We start from the raw sequence: 17799 nt of genomic DNA, 5'->3' as shown, positions 1-17799 counted from the left end.
ATGTCAGGAAGGTGGCTTCAGGGAGAAATTTCTAGATATTTGTGGCAAATCTACCCTGGATTTGAAAACTGTGTATAAAGAGCTGAGTTAGAGGTTCAGGTGTAATCAGTAATGCTGAGGATATCATAAAAAACCTGAAGGAAGCAAAATCTATCAAAAGCTATTAAACACAAAAATACTATGTCTCACTCAACCCACAAGCTGCCAAGCACAGGACACATGGAGATTACACAGTGGTAAGCACCTTCATGTGCTCATAGTGTTTTCCCTTATTTTTGACCTCCCTCAGGAACTTGACACTACACACTAGATACCCATTTGATAAGAACCAGCTCAACTGTTCCCAACTGCTCTGGACAAAAGAAACAAAAAACAACTCTGCAAAAAAAATCCCCATTATGTCAGTTCTAAGCAAAAGTAAAACTTCCTTTCCATACCAAAAAAAAAGTCCAAATCATTTAGTCAACACTGCTTTAAGAAAACCTATTCCCTTCTGTGACAGGGCAGAATATCAATTTTCTAACAAAGAGAGGACTACCAAAAAGTATTTTCAGTTTTGATAGATAACCTCCAACTAGCCCCACAACAATTTCCTGCAAAGGGAAAGGACTATTCTCTCCTATGGTAAGAAGTCTACTGTGTCCACTGATTCTGGAGAGGTAGAAAGCAGAATCTGAAAGTGGAAAATTACAAGGATATTTTGTGCTAATATAACATCAGCTTTCTGATGAAAATGGGAAAGGATTTTATTAACTGTTCATTCAGTTTTGTTTTTTTTTATTTCAAAGAAGCATTAGACAATGAAAAAGCACTTTAAAGACTGAAAGAGCTCAATCAGAAAAGAATGTAAGATTATCAATTTTATCTTCCCATTGAAATTGTGTTACCCCTCCACTTGGGCTAAATTCTGCTTGAATGGTAAAATGGAAAGTTTCACAGTGCACAAAGAGATGAACACAGTTTGTTGCATACTGATCACCCCATAAGCCCAACAACTCTGGGCTGGTGGCTGCAGAGGAAGCCCTGCAGTGCTGCAGGGTGCCATTCTGAAAGGGCACCGACACAAGTAACCAAACCCTGTAACAGTGCCCTTAAAAGCAAGGTGATGAGGAGGAAATTTAAAAGTCAAATGCCCCAAAGAATCAACATCTGCTTTCCTGTCTACAGAAACTCTTCCAGAGACATCTCTGACATTGGGCAGTCAAGGGCAGGAGATGACAATTTATGTGATGTCTCTACCATTAATAAAGCCATCAGCATAGATGTGAGAGCTGAAGTCAGCAGTTCCAAAACTAAACCCCTCTATAAAACCTATGACAAAAAGGAAAAGGGGTCAGAAGCCCAGACAAACCCCAGCTGCAGGATGTGGTCACTTGCCAATATTTAACTAAAGCAATCTGCTCTCTCACTGGGGCTCTCCGAGGGCTGAATGGCATTTGGAGGTGAGGGGAAGGCAATGAATCATATCTGATCCCTAAAAAGATGCAGAGGGATGGCAGAAGTGGAAAAGAGGTTTTTTCAGTCTTTATTCTTGCACTGTGCAGTCCAGACACAGCTGCAGCCCAAGGGGTTCCCTAGCCCTCCCTGGAACAACAGCATCTCTGCAAAGAGCAGGAGAAGAAAAGCAGGAATCATTAAAACTCAGCCCTAACCTCTGTATGCTCTATTGTGGCTTCATTCAATAAACAGGATTTTTTTACAAATGCTTTGCAATCCTCCCTGCAAGATTCCTTGCTGCCATCAGTAGGGGAATGCAATTTTACATGTCATGAAAACATGGTATTTATACCTATATTTGCATGTGGCAAATAACAACAGCAAGGTGCATAATTGCTATTAATGGCAGAATGGTAAGCCTGAAGCCTGGATGAAAAGCCTCAAGAGAAGTTTTCAAAACACCAGTGTCTGTCACACAAGGGTTTCCATCAGACATGCTCTGTAACTGCATTTTCTAATGCTTCTTTTGACCTAACAGGCAATGACTGACCATGTGATATTCCACGTCTGGTGTCACAGAGATCAAACCTGAAATAAAACAATGGAAGAAACCCTTGGCACATGGATATGACATGGATGAGAACTAAAGATCACCTCCAGACTCAGTGTGCTGTGATACCAAAACTCAGGCAATGTGGTGGTGTTCTTGCTCTTCTCTCTGGAGACTACAGCTTTTACCAGCCTGAGAGTGAATGTAATTCTGATATTAATTCACCAGGTATTTTTTCTAGCCCATCTCTGTCAGGTATGCACAGCAACAATGTTCCCTTTGTTCATTCCAGGAGTGAATTCTTCCCTTCACCTATACTGAGGAAAAGGATGAATGCACTTATGCTTATTCTGAACACAGTTCAGATTTCAATGCTCTACACAAGGATCAGGCCACACATCAATTAACCATGCAGCTTTACAGCGACAAGCAGGCAGATCTATAGATTTTTTTATTTGCCCTTGGTACGGAGGACATCTCCAAAAAAAACAGCAGGGCCAGTGCACCACTGTGCTGCAGAGATCCATCTGAGAGGCTACTGTAGCCAGGCACGATTTGTAACAGATGTTCTGATATATATCAGAAGCCAAATTCACCCTAATTTACCTTCAACTTCCACAAGGCAGAGAGGTATCAACACAAAACTATCTTTTAAGTCCCGGGTGGTCCGTTCCTCAGGTCTTGATGTGTTGTGGGTCTAAGCTGGCTAAAAATACCCTGCGAGGCAGGAAACTGTTCTTTCAAGAGCTGTTGAACAGTTCTTCTAAGGATGCACTACTTCCAAACAAATGCATAAAACCTCCTTGAAACAGAAATAGAGCAGGATACATCTCACAGAAAGGGACACATGGCATAGGGCCTCAAGATTCCCTGTATTCAGCCAAGTTCTTCTCAGAGATTTATTCAATATCATAAAAATATTCATGCATAGCAATTCAAGCATGTCCATTCCCACTGAAGGATGTCCAGGCTCTACAGTAAAATTATCATACAGTGCTCTGAGTTTTCTCTGTTTGTCCTTAGTAATGTTTTGCTTCTCCAGAGAATCCTCAGGGCAGCATGAAGGAGAGGAGACACCAGGTATTCAGCAGAACTACCATGCCTGTTAATAGCACAAAAGCTACTCTTCCCCAAATACCATCAGTCAGGAGTTTGTGCCTAACCTTCTTCCTACCACATGCTCTAAGGATCTATCATTTAACCAGTCCTACACCGTCCATGTCATGGATGTGTTTTCATGGTCACTGAGTTTTATGAGCTAATACTTGACTCTTTAGAGATGTGTGCTTCGATCACATCTGGGAGCTGATTGTCAAAATACTCAACATTTATATGAAAATTGTATCTACATGGAGAAAAAGGAAGCAATTTCTACAAATAAACTGCTCTTCTGAAATTCTGATCATTCAGCTTCAGAACCGGAGGCTGAAAAATAGGTATCAGATATCACAAACTGACACAGATAAAATAACCTAGTCAAAAGAGAGTGAGCTGCAAGTTCACACTAAGTCCTTTACTAGTGCAAGTGGAAATTTTATCTGAAATTGTAAACTATAAAAAGAAAAATCAAAGTCAGGATTTACTAATAGGCTTTCTGAGATTTCATGCAACAAGAAAATGTGCTGAAGCTACATATCCAGGGAAGCTGTATTTAGTAGAGTGTGGTTTCAGATTGCTTTCAAAGTGACCCGAAATAGTTGAACTGACCTGGAGTCAGGGGCTATAGAGGAAAAACAAATTGAGTGAAAAAACCTTGCCCAGTCTGTGCAGTGGCAGCACCCTTGCTTTGTGCAGCATGTCAGTACTTTTCTGGGATCATAAAAATTTCACAATGAATTTCTATTATCACATGGTAGGCACAGCTAAATCCAGGGCACATCACTCATTTGCCTCATTAGAGGACACAAACTGCTCAGTCTTTCAAGAAGCCTCCCTGGTGAAACAGTTGTCTATTCTGGGCTTTGAAGGCATCATCTCACAACTCAGAAGGTAATGTTTTCCCATTTTACCAGGGACAAGCTGGAGATTCATGCAAAAACCTGCTCCTAGCTCAAAGATCCCCAAAGGAAGGAGAGTCTGCAGCCACAGAAGAGCACTTCCAATGCAGGCTGCCCCACAACCATCCACATCACCAAACCACACACTAGAGGGAATCCCTCAGGTGCCACAGCCTAGACTGTGGCACAAAACAACTCTGACGGCAAGATGTGATTCATCATCAGGCTGAAGTAAAGGCTGAAGATGAGCAGAATCTGTGGCCACAAATGGCCACAAATCCTCCAAGCCAAGGTGGAGGTGTGAGGCCAAAGCCAGTGATGTTTATCCTTGGGAAAAGTGGCATTTGCTATGCTGCCTGGAGACACTGTGAGCCCACACATCTAGGCTTTGTTGAAGCTCATTCTGGATAGCTGCCCTCACTACTCAGTCCCAAGGAAAAAAAATAATAAAAATGCAGGTTTACATGGTAAAAATGCTTCTCCAAGATCCAGTTATGAAAAATAAGAATGGCTTAAATTAATTCCTGAATTAAAAGTAATCAATTTGGTGATGTAATAGAAAAGCTCTTTTGACCTGTTTTTTTTTTATTTTTCAGTTGTTTGGGTTTTTTTTTTTGTTTGTTTGTTTTATAATTTTGAACCATCCATCCCTTTAAAGCTCTGAACAATTCCTGTATTATCTCAGTAGACACTGCTGATTCAATGAAAGGATTAGTCACAAATCTGTGCCACCCCAGAGCCATTAAAACAACAAGCTGGTGGATGGGAAAAGGGCATATACATATGATAACTAAGATGACCTTTCCTTTAGATATTCATGTTTGATTACCGGTATCTTCTCTGGTTAGACAGTTCCACCAGTACTCTGTAAGATCCCAGCTCCTCCTGAATTGTGGAGACAAAAATAAGACAGTCTTTACCACACCACCACAGTGCTGCTTATCCTGTGCAAAATCATGTAAAATCACCAGAACAATTTTATTCCCAATAATGAAGATACTTCAATAAACCCTATTAAACCCAAGCATCATCACCAACCCCAGCATTAAACTGTTGAACACAGAACAGTTTTCCTATGGGAAATTTATGACCAAAGGAACTAGGATTCTAGGCTTGGTATTTTTAGAGCATCCATTCATTTTTTAATGGAGGATGGAGTTACCCAAGATTTAAAATGATATTCAAAGGATCCTCTACCTTGAAGAAGAAAAGTAACCTGCATTGGAATACTGTGCCACAGCCCCCAAAAGATGAGATGACACCTGGGTACAACTGCTGTTGCCAAAGTGCATTTATTTAGTCGGCTGCCATTCTCCTCAATAGACATATCTGCCCATTTTGGTTACAAAACAAAACCATTCCGACCTTTTATCTCACTCCTCTGCTCAGTAACTTTGATGCCCATTGTCAAAGTGTATAGACAGGAGTCCTCAAGCCCTTTGCATGTGCCACAGACCTTGTTCCCTGGGCTGTCTCTGCTGTGTCACCTCAGCCCCTCTCTCCCACGGGTCCCAAGCCTGTCCCAAGGCTTCCAAGTAAACAACCTGTAAACTCAGCACTCAAGATGAGAAGCACAGACAGCGTATGAGCTGTTTACCAGTGACTTATTACCAAGTGCACCATGACCTGAGAAAAAAAATAAAATAAATTAACTGTTATTTTTGTTCCTCTAATTTAGAAAATGAGGGCACAATTTCCTCCAGAAAGCAGATGCCACAGAATTATTAGTGAATGTTTCCTGGTATTTTGTTCACAGTTTAAACATTAAAATTGGAGTTGCAATAAGTGTTTGTTGAATGTTAAGCTGAGTTAAGCTCTATTTTTATCTAGAGAAGTATCATTTCAGATGTTACAGTTCACCAACAAATTCTGAATGCCATATTTGTTCAGAGCGGCATTTCTCCTAGGATCCACAACTCCAGAGCTACACTGAAACATAATTAACAATATAACACATCCCTGTAGCTCCTCTGCATCTTCCACTTGCAAACAAACTGGTGCTAAACTCTGTCATATCCCAGCAGCACTCTCTTCTCAGCTTCCCTTCCTCCTCATCCTCCCTCTCTAAGTTCAGAGACACAATCTACAGAAAACATGCCAAGATCCTTTCTGAAAAGATGTAAAAAGGAGAGCAGTGTCGTGTATATTCCTCACCCAAAATAAGCTTATGTGCCTTTTATACAGTCCATATGCTTATTTTCTTAACAATTTTTGAAACTCCCATACTGAGACCAGACACGAACATGCCATAATATTCCTTCTTCAGTTTCAGGGTTTTCCTGAGGATTTCATTCCTCTGAACATTTCCAGAACATCTCCAGCCTCTCCCAAGTTCAGCACTGGCTGTGCTGGCACTGTGCAAACACAGCTCGCAACACCACTGAGTTGTTTTTAGCTCCCATGCTGCCTGAGGCTGAGTATCTTCCCCCTCATCACATCCCATTTAGTGATGAGCCATCCATCCTCAGGCTTTTGAATGCTGCACTCTCTCTTAAGAGACGGAGCCTTAAAAAGACATGCTCCAACAAAATAGCATGTCTCTGTGTGTTCTGCTGTCAAGGCCTTTGCCCCAAAATCAGAACGAGGTCTTATCCTGCACCTCTTTTGTTCAGTTGTATAAATAGACTGGGCCTGCTGTCTTGCTGGAGCAGTTCAGACTGGCACAGGAGGAGTGAAGCCAGATCCCCCTGCCAGCTCCTGGTAAGACATCTGAACAAATATCCCCATTTTGGGAACAGCTTAACTTCAAATGGTAATTACGTCTCACCTTTGAGGGGCTCTTGCTTTTCTAAGCCTGAAGGCTGGACGGCCTCCTCTGTCACAGACACAACCAAGGGATCCGCTGCCACCCGTACGTCAAATGTCACTCCTGTCACACGGCAGCTTGGGCTGTCAGCCTCGCTTCTCTTCCTCCATGAAACACTGACGCTGGAAAGTCTTAACAAGGAAACTGGGATTACGGGAGACATCCTTTGCCCCGGAGACGGCACTGCCGGCTGTTATCTCTGCACTCCAGCTCCCAACCAGGAATAGAGCAGGAGCAAAGGCACTCCATCCTACACTGAAAGGCAGCCATACAGAAAGGCCTGGGCTGGAAATCCCAGCTTTTTGGTGGCTTTAATCAAATGGAACAGCACTGGGAGGAGAGCAGGGATGGGCGGTACTGAGCCATTCAAATTAAAATTGACCTTTTTGTTATTTGCTTTGATTCACTTCTAATCTTACATGACTCTTCCTAAATTCTGAAAAGGTACGGAAATGAGGCCAAGATACAGATTTAAAAAAAACAAACAAACAAACAAAAAAAAACCCCTCAAAATGTATGCCTAGAAAAATTGCATAGTTAAAATATTTATAATAAGGACTAATCAATCCATTAAGCCAAAAAAGGCTTCATTTCAAAAACAAGGTGAATCTCTAAATCTGATTTTTCCAGTTATTCCAAAGTATTTATTTAATTTTAAGGAGTAGAACTTCAGGTTCTAGGTTTTACAAAAAACTAAAGAACAAGCAACTTTTAAAATCATTAAGGTGTGAAATTTTAATTGACTTTTTTGGTTGTCAGAATCATGAGGCAGATATCACTCCATGTGGATGTGCAAAATTGATTAGCTGGACACATTTGTTCATCTTTCTTCTGTGTTCTGTAGACCACCAACTGCTACTAAAAAGACCTCCAGCTTTCTTCATTCTCCCTTTATATGACAAAATTTAACTCTCTACAAAGGCTGGATTGTTCACTAGTCACTTAGTTAACACAATGAATATACAGCTGAATGCCCCATTACATCCCTTCAAGATTACTAAGTTACTGTAACAATATTCAATTTTAATGCTAAGATGTGTGAATTATTATAGTTGACTCAAATCAAGGAATTGTATCTCCTTAAATGGGATTACAGGAAGTAGGTTTCCATTTGGAATTACTTTAATACTCAGTGAAGCTAAATGAATTAGTATAATAATATTAGTATCATAATATTTATTTTTTTTTTAGTTTCAAAACTCACTAGAACAGAGCAGACTGAGTCTCTTGAGAAATCTGTTTGATAAACACACCATCCAATTTATTCTGTTTTACTTTGGAGTGTTACTTCCAGCTACCTGTAACTAATGAGAAACCAGAAGGAGAGAAGAACATAAAAGTGAGTTACTCATTAATAAAAGGAACAGCATGGACAGCATGTACTCTCTCTTCAAACTGTAAATAATAAAACTACCAATTCAGAACAGAAAAAGCCAGCATTACCTTTTCAGTGATGCTTTTTTCCCAAAAGCATCATGTCTTATGATAAACACCCTCTGTGTTAAAGAGGAGACCTTCCAATCACATCAGTAATAGGCAGTTTCCATTAGAAATTAGCTAAGAATTATTTTTATTCAATTTAATTCCTTCCACAATTCTAGCTTTTCCAGCAAACAAATGCAACTTCAAGGGGAAAGAAAACAAATATTACTCCAACCCTCACACATTCATCTTTTTAAGTTGTTTTAAGCTCTCTGAGGTAAACAGCAAGCACTTTTAGTGACAGGTTCTGAGTAATGATGGGGAAGAGAGGGGAAGTGGTTGAAAGCACCACTGGCTCCTTAATGCCAACTCTTTTGTGTTACTCAGGGAACACATGTTCAATCATTGCTTATGAAACAGCTCTGACAACATGGAGAGGAGCTTATTGCTTGATGTTTGCTTAAATGAAACTCTATCTATTGTAGAAGCAATTGCTTATAGTTTGCTTTTTGGCATGGTTCTTTAGTATTTTTTTGTTAAACAGAAGCAACTCACAGTCTTAATAATAGATTAGTCAGTGGCTGTCTTCTCTGGAGGGTTTGTTACCAAGAGGTTTCACTTCAATCCAGCTCTTCTGAGAAGAAATTTAGAGAAAATATCAGAAAGGTGGTAACAACAGAATTTATAATACCTGACCTTTCCAAGAAGAAAAACAAGTGAGACACATTAGAAGAATCCCATCCCCACTTAGGGACCTTTCTTTTAAACATCAAAGTCACACCATTGCACATGATGCCCACTTCCAAGAAAGCAGTAAGCTCAGTGTTTCATTTTTGAACACAGAACATAACTATCACATTAAAACTTTAGCAAAACATGTTTGCAGAAGTCCCTGCATTTTTATTATACTTTATTGTGCCTTGGAGAAAGCCTTTCTTAAGTGAACAAAAGCTGCAGCAGACTGAATTAGACTTGAAGCCTGAAACAGATCACATGCAGTACATTTAGAAATTGTTTTACAACACTGAATCTAACCATATCTAAGGCAGACTGTATCAGCAAGATATTTTAAGGCAGGGACTGCAAACCACTATGCTGTTGTTAGCATCTATTTGTTATTTCTTATTAAAGGTACTGTCAACTGCCTTTCTTTCAGTCTGTTAAATAAGGTTCCTCTTCCCTGCTATGTTTTTTATGTGTAGATGGTCAACAGAGGCTTCACAGCAACTTTTCAGAGGCACAGCTTTGAGCTTGGAATGACAGGGTCAAGGGACAACTCAGGCAGGATGTGGCTCAGGATTCCCTGGTCTGGCCCAGCACCAAGGCCAGGTGAGGCTGATCACAGCTGTGCTCCCTTGGGGCTAGAACTCCCCAGAGCAGAACTGGCACCGTGGCCAGCCCACACCTCTGCTTCCTAGGATTCTTTTTCTTGTGCCCATCTGAACCTCTCTGGCTTGATCCAGCTGATGGCCCCTGGAGAGTCTGTGGCTCTCTGTTTTTGACCACCTCTCTCCCCGTGGTACCAGGGGCTGCCGTCAGCACCTCTAGAGACATCTTCTTCCTGACTGAGCCAGCCCTTTCCTCAGCCTTTCCTCATGGGGCAACTGCTCCAGCCATGACCATCACACCTTTGATACCCTAGAAAATGGCTCCTTTCCTGGAGGAGAGTGCATCCTGTTTGCAAGGAAACGGGGAAGGCGAACTACACTGATACACACACTCCAAAGCATTATCTGAATCCCTGTGACCAGGGAACCGCAATCCTGTGTCCCCAAGGCTCTGCTACAGGCAGGGTTACACCTAAATCAGTGTCTTGCCATTACAGGTTGTCTCTGTAGGAGAATCCCATCCATCTTCTGGAAGAAGTGGCGACAGAATTGCAGACCTCTGCCCTGCTCTTCAGTTCCAGGGTGGCTTTCCTTTATTTTTTCATAGCAGTTTATAAAGCCAGTCCTCAAAATTTCTATTCATACAAACAGCAGAAAAACTTCAGCACTCCCACTGTATTGTGGACTTAAATCAAGATGAAGTACCACATGATTTCTTGACACCTTCTTGTCATCTGCCAAAGCAAACAATGCTATTCACAACTGGCTAAGCCCTGAGAAATATATATACTTCAGGCAAATCATATCCTTCTTGGTACTATGGGGGAAGTTCTAGTTCAAACACTATTTTCAGAAGTGCTTGTCCACTCAGAGACAGAATATATAGACATCATCTTCCCGTCTTCTGCTTCCTCTAGTCCTCTTACCCAACCAAACATCATCCACAACAGATGGAAGAGACATAGCAAGGTCTCCACATATATACTTCCAGGATAAATCCTACCAACACTAATGGAAACTCCCTTAATTAAGGACCATAAAATCCACCTTTGTAGATAGAAATTACTTATGATCAAAGCATACCATGTATTTCCCAGGAACTAAAGCTATTTTTGATGAGGCAGAGTAAGGGTACAGAATCATCTGAATGACAATCTCTTCGTCATCACTCAGTGAAATACCACAGAGCACTTTCATCAGTTAATATGAAATATTTAAGAGCTGCCAATGCCTCTGCATCTATCTGAGCAAGACCAAGGTACCTTGTAATGAAGAAGATCTAAAATAGCAATGGGTCAGGTGCTTAGTTAAAGGATACAAATGACACAAGATTCCAAAGTAGGCAAAACAAAACTTAAAAGGGATGTTGAGCCTGAGCAAAGAGCAGTAGTTTATACAGACATAAAACTAAATTGTGTGGTGCTGAATGCAGCATATCTTCCAAGGGCATTTGAACAACCCTTGAAAAGTTGCATTACTAATCACAGTTCCAGGTTGCTCAGGAGCCTATGGACAAACTTCTGGATTTCCAATAGAATATTGTTTCAAAGTTTGCAATGTTGAATTGGTTGAAAAGGTAACTGAAAAAGGCTAAAATAAAAGGCTACCCATTTGTCCATGGGAGCTGGAAAGCAGTAAAAATTATTCCCTCTGTTCTGCTTCAGCAGGTGTTCAGAACTGCAGGCATAAACATCACTATGTACTGGAAACTCAGTTCACCTTCCACTGCTGGATGGAACATGTGGACAGGATGGGGAAAGACAACAGAGATAGCTTTGCTATTTTTATGTATGTAGTAAATACTGTTTAATCTGTAGATCAAAAGAACAAGAAACAAAAAGAAAAAAGCAAGTGCTCCCGATCTGCAAGTGTTTTCCTGGGATCTTCCTAGGGACACAGAAAATGGAAGATTTTAAATTCAGAGCTGCATCCTTGCAGCACAGCCCAGCACAGAAACTTCCCCTACCTCTGGGTTCAGTGTGGAAAGATGTGTGCCACATACCAAAGAAAAGACATGCAGAAAACTTCTGCTGCATATATTCAGTGCTTTTTGTGCTCTGGGAAGTCAGTTGAAATCCTCCTGTCAAAATGCTTCAGCCTGGGTGCACCTGGCCAGAGATGCACACCCAAAGGCTGCTCAAGGTCTGTCTCCCCACATACAGTGTAAACCTGACCCTGGTAAAATCATCACCTCCCTTTGCTGAGTGTTTTTTTTTTGGTTGTAGTCAGATGAGCTGCCTCAGCCACAGCTAAACCATGTGAAGGACTCCTGCTCCCAGCCCACCCCAGCCCATCCCCTGGTCTCTGGGCAGAGCCCACACTCCCTCTCTGCAGGATGTCACCACCCTTCTCTGCCCTGCCAAGGTCAGGGCACAAGTTTGCACATCCTACCTAATCTTTCACCACAGCACAAGTTAAACACTTACACTGGCAGGGTTTTAGGAGCCATCCCTTGGATGCATTTGAACTGAAGCAGACTGGGTAGCACCTACGTACGATGCTACATCCCACGTTTCTGGGAGCGATGCAACCAGTGGTGAGAAACTGCTGTGGGAGTTGTCTCTGACAATTCCCAGCTGGGAGGCACCCAGCCCATGGTGCGGGGTGGCAGCTACCTGGAGCACAGGGAGAGCCCTGTGGGGCTGCCAGGAGGCCAGGTCCTTGCAGCAGGGAAGGAGGTTTGGCTCCATCCAAGGGCAAGAGGATGAAGCAGGCAAAGACATTATGTGTTTGTGCTTATTCCCAGAAAAAAAATCATTGTGCACCTCATCCTTCCTCTTGGTGATATCACACAAGAGAATAAAGTCAAATGTAATTGCTTTACAAGCATGGTGATGCTGCGTCTTTAGTGGGGAATGGAGACTTTAATGTATATAAACGATTGTAAAATATGTAGAGGGGAGCTTTGTGCAATGTAAATGCAGAAAAATATTTTCAAAGAAATCAACATAATCCAGTGAGCACTTTACTAAATTAATTTCATTTTTATATGTACATTCATGTCCAGAGAGCAAGGCCAGTTGACACAATTTCTACAGGAGGAACAAAGCTAGCAAATTAACTTAATACATGACTAAATCTTTCTAAAGAAAAAAAAAAAAAAAAAAAGAAAAAGGAAAACAAAACAACCAAACCCAACCAACATCAAAAAAACCTACCCACAGTAATTTTATAAGGAGATAATGAAAGAGAAAAGATGGACAAGTTTTGTGATGCTATTAATGCTGGCAAGACAAGGAAGGAGAAAATAAGCAATTACCTGTACACACAGCTCTTCAGTTTTGTAACAGAGCAAATAATCAGAACCAAACCCACCAAAAAAATCAATAAAAGCACATGTATTCATAAAGGTCTTGCTAGATAAACTCACAACACCTTTTCATATTTCTCCTCCATTATCCTTCTCGTGATATGGGGAGAGTGTTACGGCATCCTGCTGTTCAGAGAAAGCAGAAGAGGATGTTCGGATGTAGCCTTAACCAGAAGAAACAGCAGTGGCAGTAGGAAGCAAACTACACTCTAATCAAAAACTTGTAAGCAATTGAAACTGACTGTGGAAGAGCCTAGGTTTTATTGTGACCACAGTAATCGAGTGTTTGCACTGAGTCAAGACAACAAAGAAAATTACTGCACCACTGGCTATCAACCCTGTATCAAGAAGTATTAAATTATGGACAAGGAAAGCAACACATCAGCCTATGAAGTCGAGGAATGACAGTCTGTATTCATAACTCATTATCAGAAACATCTGAGACCTATTGAGCTTATTTTGAGAGGACTATGGAGAAGAAAAGGCACAATCAAAACTTCCACAACTGTGCACTCCCATGGAGCAAAGAAATTGAAAAAATATAATCACCAAGCCTTGAGCAGCAGAAGTTATAAAGCTCAGCATCCTATGGAGCACCCACACACATTTTCTGATGTCTATTACTTTGAATGTTTACTACAGCTCTTCCTTCAGTGGGGGCATCAATTGCATCTCCCTCATCTCCCTGGTCACCAGAAGTCTTGAGGTTTGTAAGATTTCATCACTTTGAAATCTCTGCTCTTCTGTTTATATTGGCAGAAATTAATCCCTAAGGGTAAAAAAAATTACACCAAGGCAATGAGGGGAGCTGTCAGTCAGACAGCATTATTATTGTTTCAGCTTCATCTCCTTAGAAAACCAGGCTGAAATTAATATAGTCAGGACAGAAGGGAAGAAATAACAAACATAAATCTAAAATGGGAAAAACTTTAAAAACCTGAATTTTTAAGTCAAGTACAGAAGACATTATTTCATGTGAGGAGAGCCAGATTTGGGAGCTTTTCACAAACAGATCACCATTTCTGACTTTCTAGGATTTCTGCTAAGCCATACTCTTAGGCTGCAATGAAAATCTGGATGATCCCCTTGTAAAAATGCAAACGCCAGAATCTTAATCCATTCTAACACAGATGTTTGACTGTCTAAATACTTCTAGCAGACAAGATCACTTGGATTTACTTTTGTAATTCTCCCCTTTCAGTGCTGGGGGTTATACTGTAGGTCTGAGTGGCCAGTCTGGATGCTACAGGATGCAAAAAATCAATCCAAAATACTGAACTGTTCCACTGCTCACAAAACTATTTGAGAAAATGAAGTGCACCCTAGGGAGATGCTGCAGTGCATGGAGGCTCTTTGGACATCAAGAAGTGGGGAGAACACACCAATTTCCCTCACTTTGCCCCCAAAGCCAGTCAAGAGGAAGCCAAGCCCAGAGAACCAAGTGTGGTCCTGAGGCATCTTCACCAGGAGGAGAAATCAACCAAGGACAGCAAAAAATCCAGCAGGAGTTCAGGGAACATATGATCTTGAGCTGATGGAGATAACTATACAAATGATTCCTCAGAGATTTTCCATCTCAGGTTTTAGAAACTGAAGGAAGCAGTTACATTCTGAAAGGGTCATAAAAAACCTTCATTAGTTCACTAACGAAAAATATTATTTGTTAACAGGACAGTCAGTGAACGGACACAAGGGAACAATTTTGTACTTTCAGACAGATTAACAACATGATCGAGTTAACAAGTGACTGAGTTTCCATCTCTCTGCATTTCATGATTTGCATCATGAAAATATTTTTTAAATTTGTCATGATTTTGAAATTCATGCACATTTTTGTAGCATACTGATGTGTTATGGTGTTTTGTCTTAATTTGTAACTGTCATAACACATCTAATTAAAAAAAAACAACAACAAAAAAACAACAAACAAACCAAACCAAAAGAAAAAAGCTGGTCTCTGTTTCAACAGGTATACTACAAAACCAAGGTATGGAACTAAACCTAAACCTTCACTCTAATAGCACACTAAAGTATGTGCTTTTAGAAGTTATGTGGGTATTTATAGCTAAGTTTCAAATTATCTTACTCATATATGTAAGTATTTGCTATCAACCATAATGTGGTATTTCAAAACCATCATGGCATAAACATTCAAGTTCAAAACTTCAAAGAGAATATTATAAGTTGAAACAAAAAAACTCAGTAACTCAGACCATTCTCATTCCCGTGACTTTTGTAGTCAGAAAAGGTAAACAAAGTGTCACTGTCTTTCCTTCAGCTGTTTTTAAGGTCTCCGTTTTGATCCAATTTTTCATCAATAAATGTGGGGGTTTTTTTCCTACATACAGAAGGTGATGAAGTTATACTGTGTAAGTCAATATGCCCTATATGTTTCCACATTAACCAATCTTAACCACAATGCCCCCAAAGCTATTGTTTCAGGAATTTTTAATACTCTTTTACTTTTCACTGCTAAAAACACTTGCCTGCTCTGCAGAATCCACAAATAACTTCAACGAATGCTGAGAAGAATCATATATAACTGGATTAAGAAACAATTCTCTTACTGCCAACATTCTGTGGCAATTAGAAAGAAAAAAAGTTACTGCCTTGCGTGTGATCTAAGTACAAGTTTGCAAGGACATTCCTTGCAAACACAGCTGAAAGTCAGCAGTGTATTTTAACTAGTTTTCTAGGAATATATTTTGCATCAACAAACGACACGTTAGTTGTTCATTATCTTTCTGTGCAATTTAAATTATGGACTTCATGCACAACGGTTATGGTTCAAAAATGTGTTGTAATGTCTCTAGGCAGTGAATTACTCTCTAGCATTCGTGTTGTCACCACTGATTAATTTGACCGGGTAATCATACTTTCAGGAAGGAGACATGCTTAAAAATCGCACCTGGCACGCTTCTGATTGCTTTTCTGCCGGAGAAAAAGTAATTTCAGTTTCCTCCCCGATGAGAGGCAGCCTATGTATGAATGACACCGATTAGCGGCTTCCACTAAAGGTTAATAATACCTGGCGCTAAGACACATTTAACCTGGTCACTGCGGAAGCAGCCAGGGCAGGGAGGCGCAGGCAGATCAGCCGTGACCTATCCCGAAGAACGTCTGGGACACGGTGGTCGGGCACGGGACATCACATCCCCAGGACCACGCTCCCCAGCAGCTTCACCGCTCCTCGCCCTCAGCTCCAAACTTCTCCCCGTTCCCCTCGATGCCCGAAGGGCTGCCCGGGGCCGGAGTGGCTGGGGCCGGCAGGGACGCACACGGTACCTGGGCACTCCGCGTCGCCGGGAACGCTCCGGTTTGCGGGCGCAGGGGGGGCGCACGGCCCCGCCGCTCCTGCGGGGTGTTCCCTGCGGGGTGTTCCCTGCCGGATGTTCCCTGCGGCCAGCCGGCCCGGGCGGCCGATCCAGCCCCGGGCGGAGCGGGACGCCGCCCGCGCCTCTCGCCGCCCGCCCGGCCCCGGCTTCCCCCGCCCGCCGCCGCCGCCCTCACCCGGCGCCGGAGGTGCCTGCCCTCGGATCGCGCTGCGCCGGGAGCCGCGGCCGTGCCCAGGGGCGCCGGGATGCCGCGGGATGCCGCGGGATGCCGTGCCGGGATGCCGTGCCGGGATGCCGCGGGATGCCGTGCCGGGATGCCGTGCCGGGAGGCGGCGGGATGCCGTGCCCGCCCCCGGCGGGCCCGTCCCCGCAGCCCGTCCAGGCGGGGAGCAGCGCGGGGGGGGCCGGGCCCCAGGAACTGGCGGGCCTGGAGGTGGCGGGCGTGGGGCACCATTCCCCAAAACAGCGAGCGCCGGCTGGCCCCGGCTGCCGGTGCCGGGGAGAGGGGACCTGGCTGGGACACCCCCTCCCTGCATCAAGCGCGGAGGGACGCACCTGCCCAGGGTCTCTGTCCTCCGTGGCCCTGACAGAGCTGTCCCGCTGCAAACTGATGTCGGGGGATAAGAGCAGGTCCCGCTGCCCTAAAAACAATAGGAAAAACAGCTCTTACCTGGAGCCTTGCTGACTTTACTCTCTTTTCTTCCCCCTTTTTTTTTTTTGGCTGCAGTCCCTCGAACTGCACAGCAAAATGACACAGGACATCCTCCCACTCTTGCCCGACGCAAGCAGCGAGCGTGTGACAAAAAGTTGGCGCCTGGATGTAGCCATATGTGACCCTTTTTGGCTCCGAGCCTTGTTACGTCGCACAGGGAGAGGCCGTGGTGCAGCTGCACGCCTCTTTCGAGGCTGCTGGACTCTGGGACATGCCTTCATGCAGGAGTTCGGAAAAATCCAACCTTGCCCTGAAATCAGCAGTCTTTGCCATTTGCCGCTTAAAATGGTGCCCTGTGAAGAATGCTGAGAGTTGTCTATCTTAAAGACTTTGTTTCAGGGGAAATACAAAATTAACATCTTCAGGCATATTCTACCACATTATACCAATCTGTCTTTGAAAGCTTTTCAAAAGATCTAGACATTTTGAGAATAGCATAGATTTGTTAATTGTTTTTTTGTTTTTTAATTGTACCAAAAGGACCCTAGACTATCTATTTTGAAATCACTTTAAGCCATTTTGAAAATCACACTACAATCTATATATCTATATATACATATGTATCTGTATATCTCTATCTCTATCTCCATCTCTGTCTCTATCTCTATATCTATATCCGAGACTTCATCCAGCCGTTTCCCTAGATCCAGTCAGAGACAAATGAAAAGGAAATCTGCACAGAGGTTTTCCATTTATTCTCAGCACCTTTCCATTTATATTCTGAAAACCCAACAAACGCAGACAAAAGTGGGTACCTTAACTGTGTTTTTCAGTGCTTACCTACAAGCCATGTCAAGCTTTTTATCATATTTATTTATGATAAGAAATAAAAAAAGAGGATTAGAATTTTATTCCATTTTGAAAATGAGGTTGGCTTTCATGAACCTAAAGTCCCTTGGTTT

General features: G+C 42.4%; 1 protein-coding gene across 4 annotated transcripts in view; it reads right to left on the bottom strand.

The window, feature by feature from the left end:
• PKIB (cAMP-dependent protein kinase inhibitor beta) overlaps positions 1-16922 on the bottom strand; it is a 53912-nt gene extending 36990 nt beyond the window's left edge. Inside the window, exon 1 of one of the 4 annotated variants that reach the window (XM_058836011.1) lies at positions 16856-16922. The gene's annotated coding sequence lies outside the window, so the exon portion shown is untranslated. Of the gene's footprint in view, positions 1-16135; positions 16264-16360; positions 16423-16740; positions 16761-16855 lie in introns of those variants that run through there. The other 3 variants (XM_058836013.1, XM_058836012.1, XM_058836010.1) reach the window with 3 other exon arrangements.
• Positions 16923-17799: the final 877 nt, after the last annotated feature.

The sequence above is a fragment of the Poecile atricapillus genome, chromosome 3 (genome assembly GCF_030490865.1).
Source record: "Poecile atricapillus isolate bPoeAtr1 chromosome 3, bPoeAtr1.hap1, whole genome shotgun sequence".
In the NCBI taxonomy this organism is placed as follows: domain Eukaryota; kingdom Metazoa; phylum Chordata; class Aves; order Passeriformes; family Paridae; genus Poecile; species Poecile atricapillus.
Note: the sequence above shows the minus strand (reverse complement) of the source record. Positions and strands in the feature narration are given on the sequence as shown.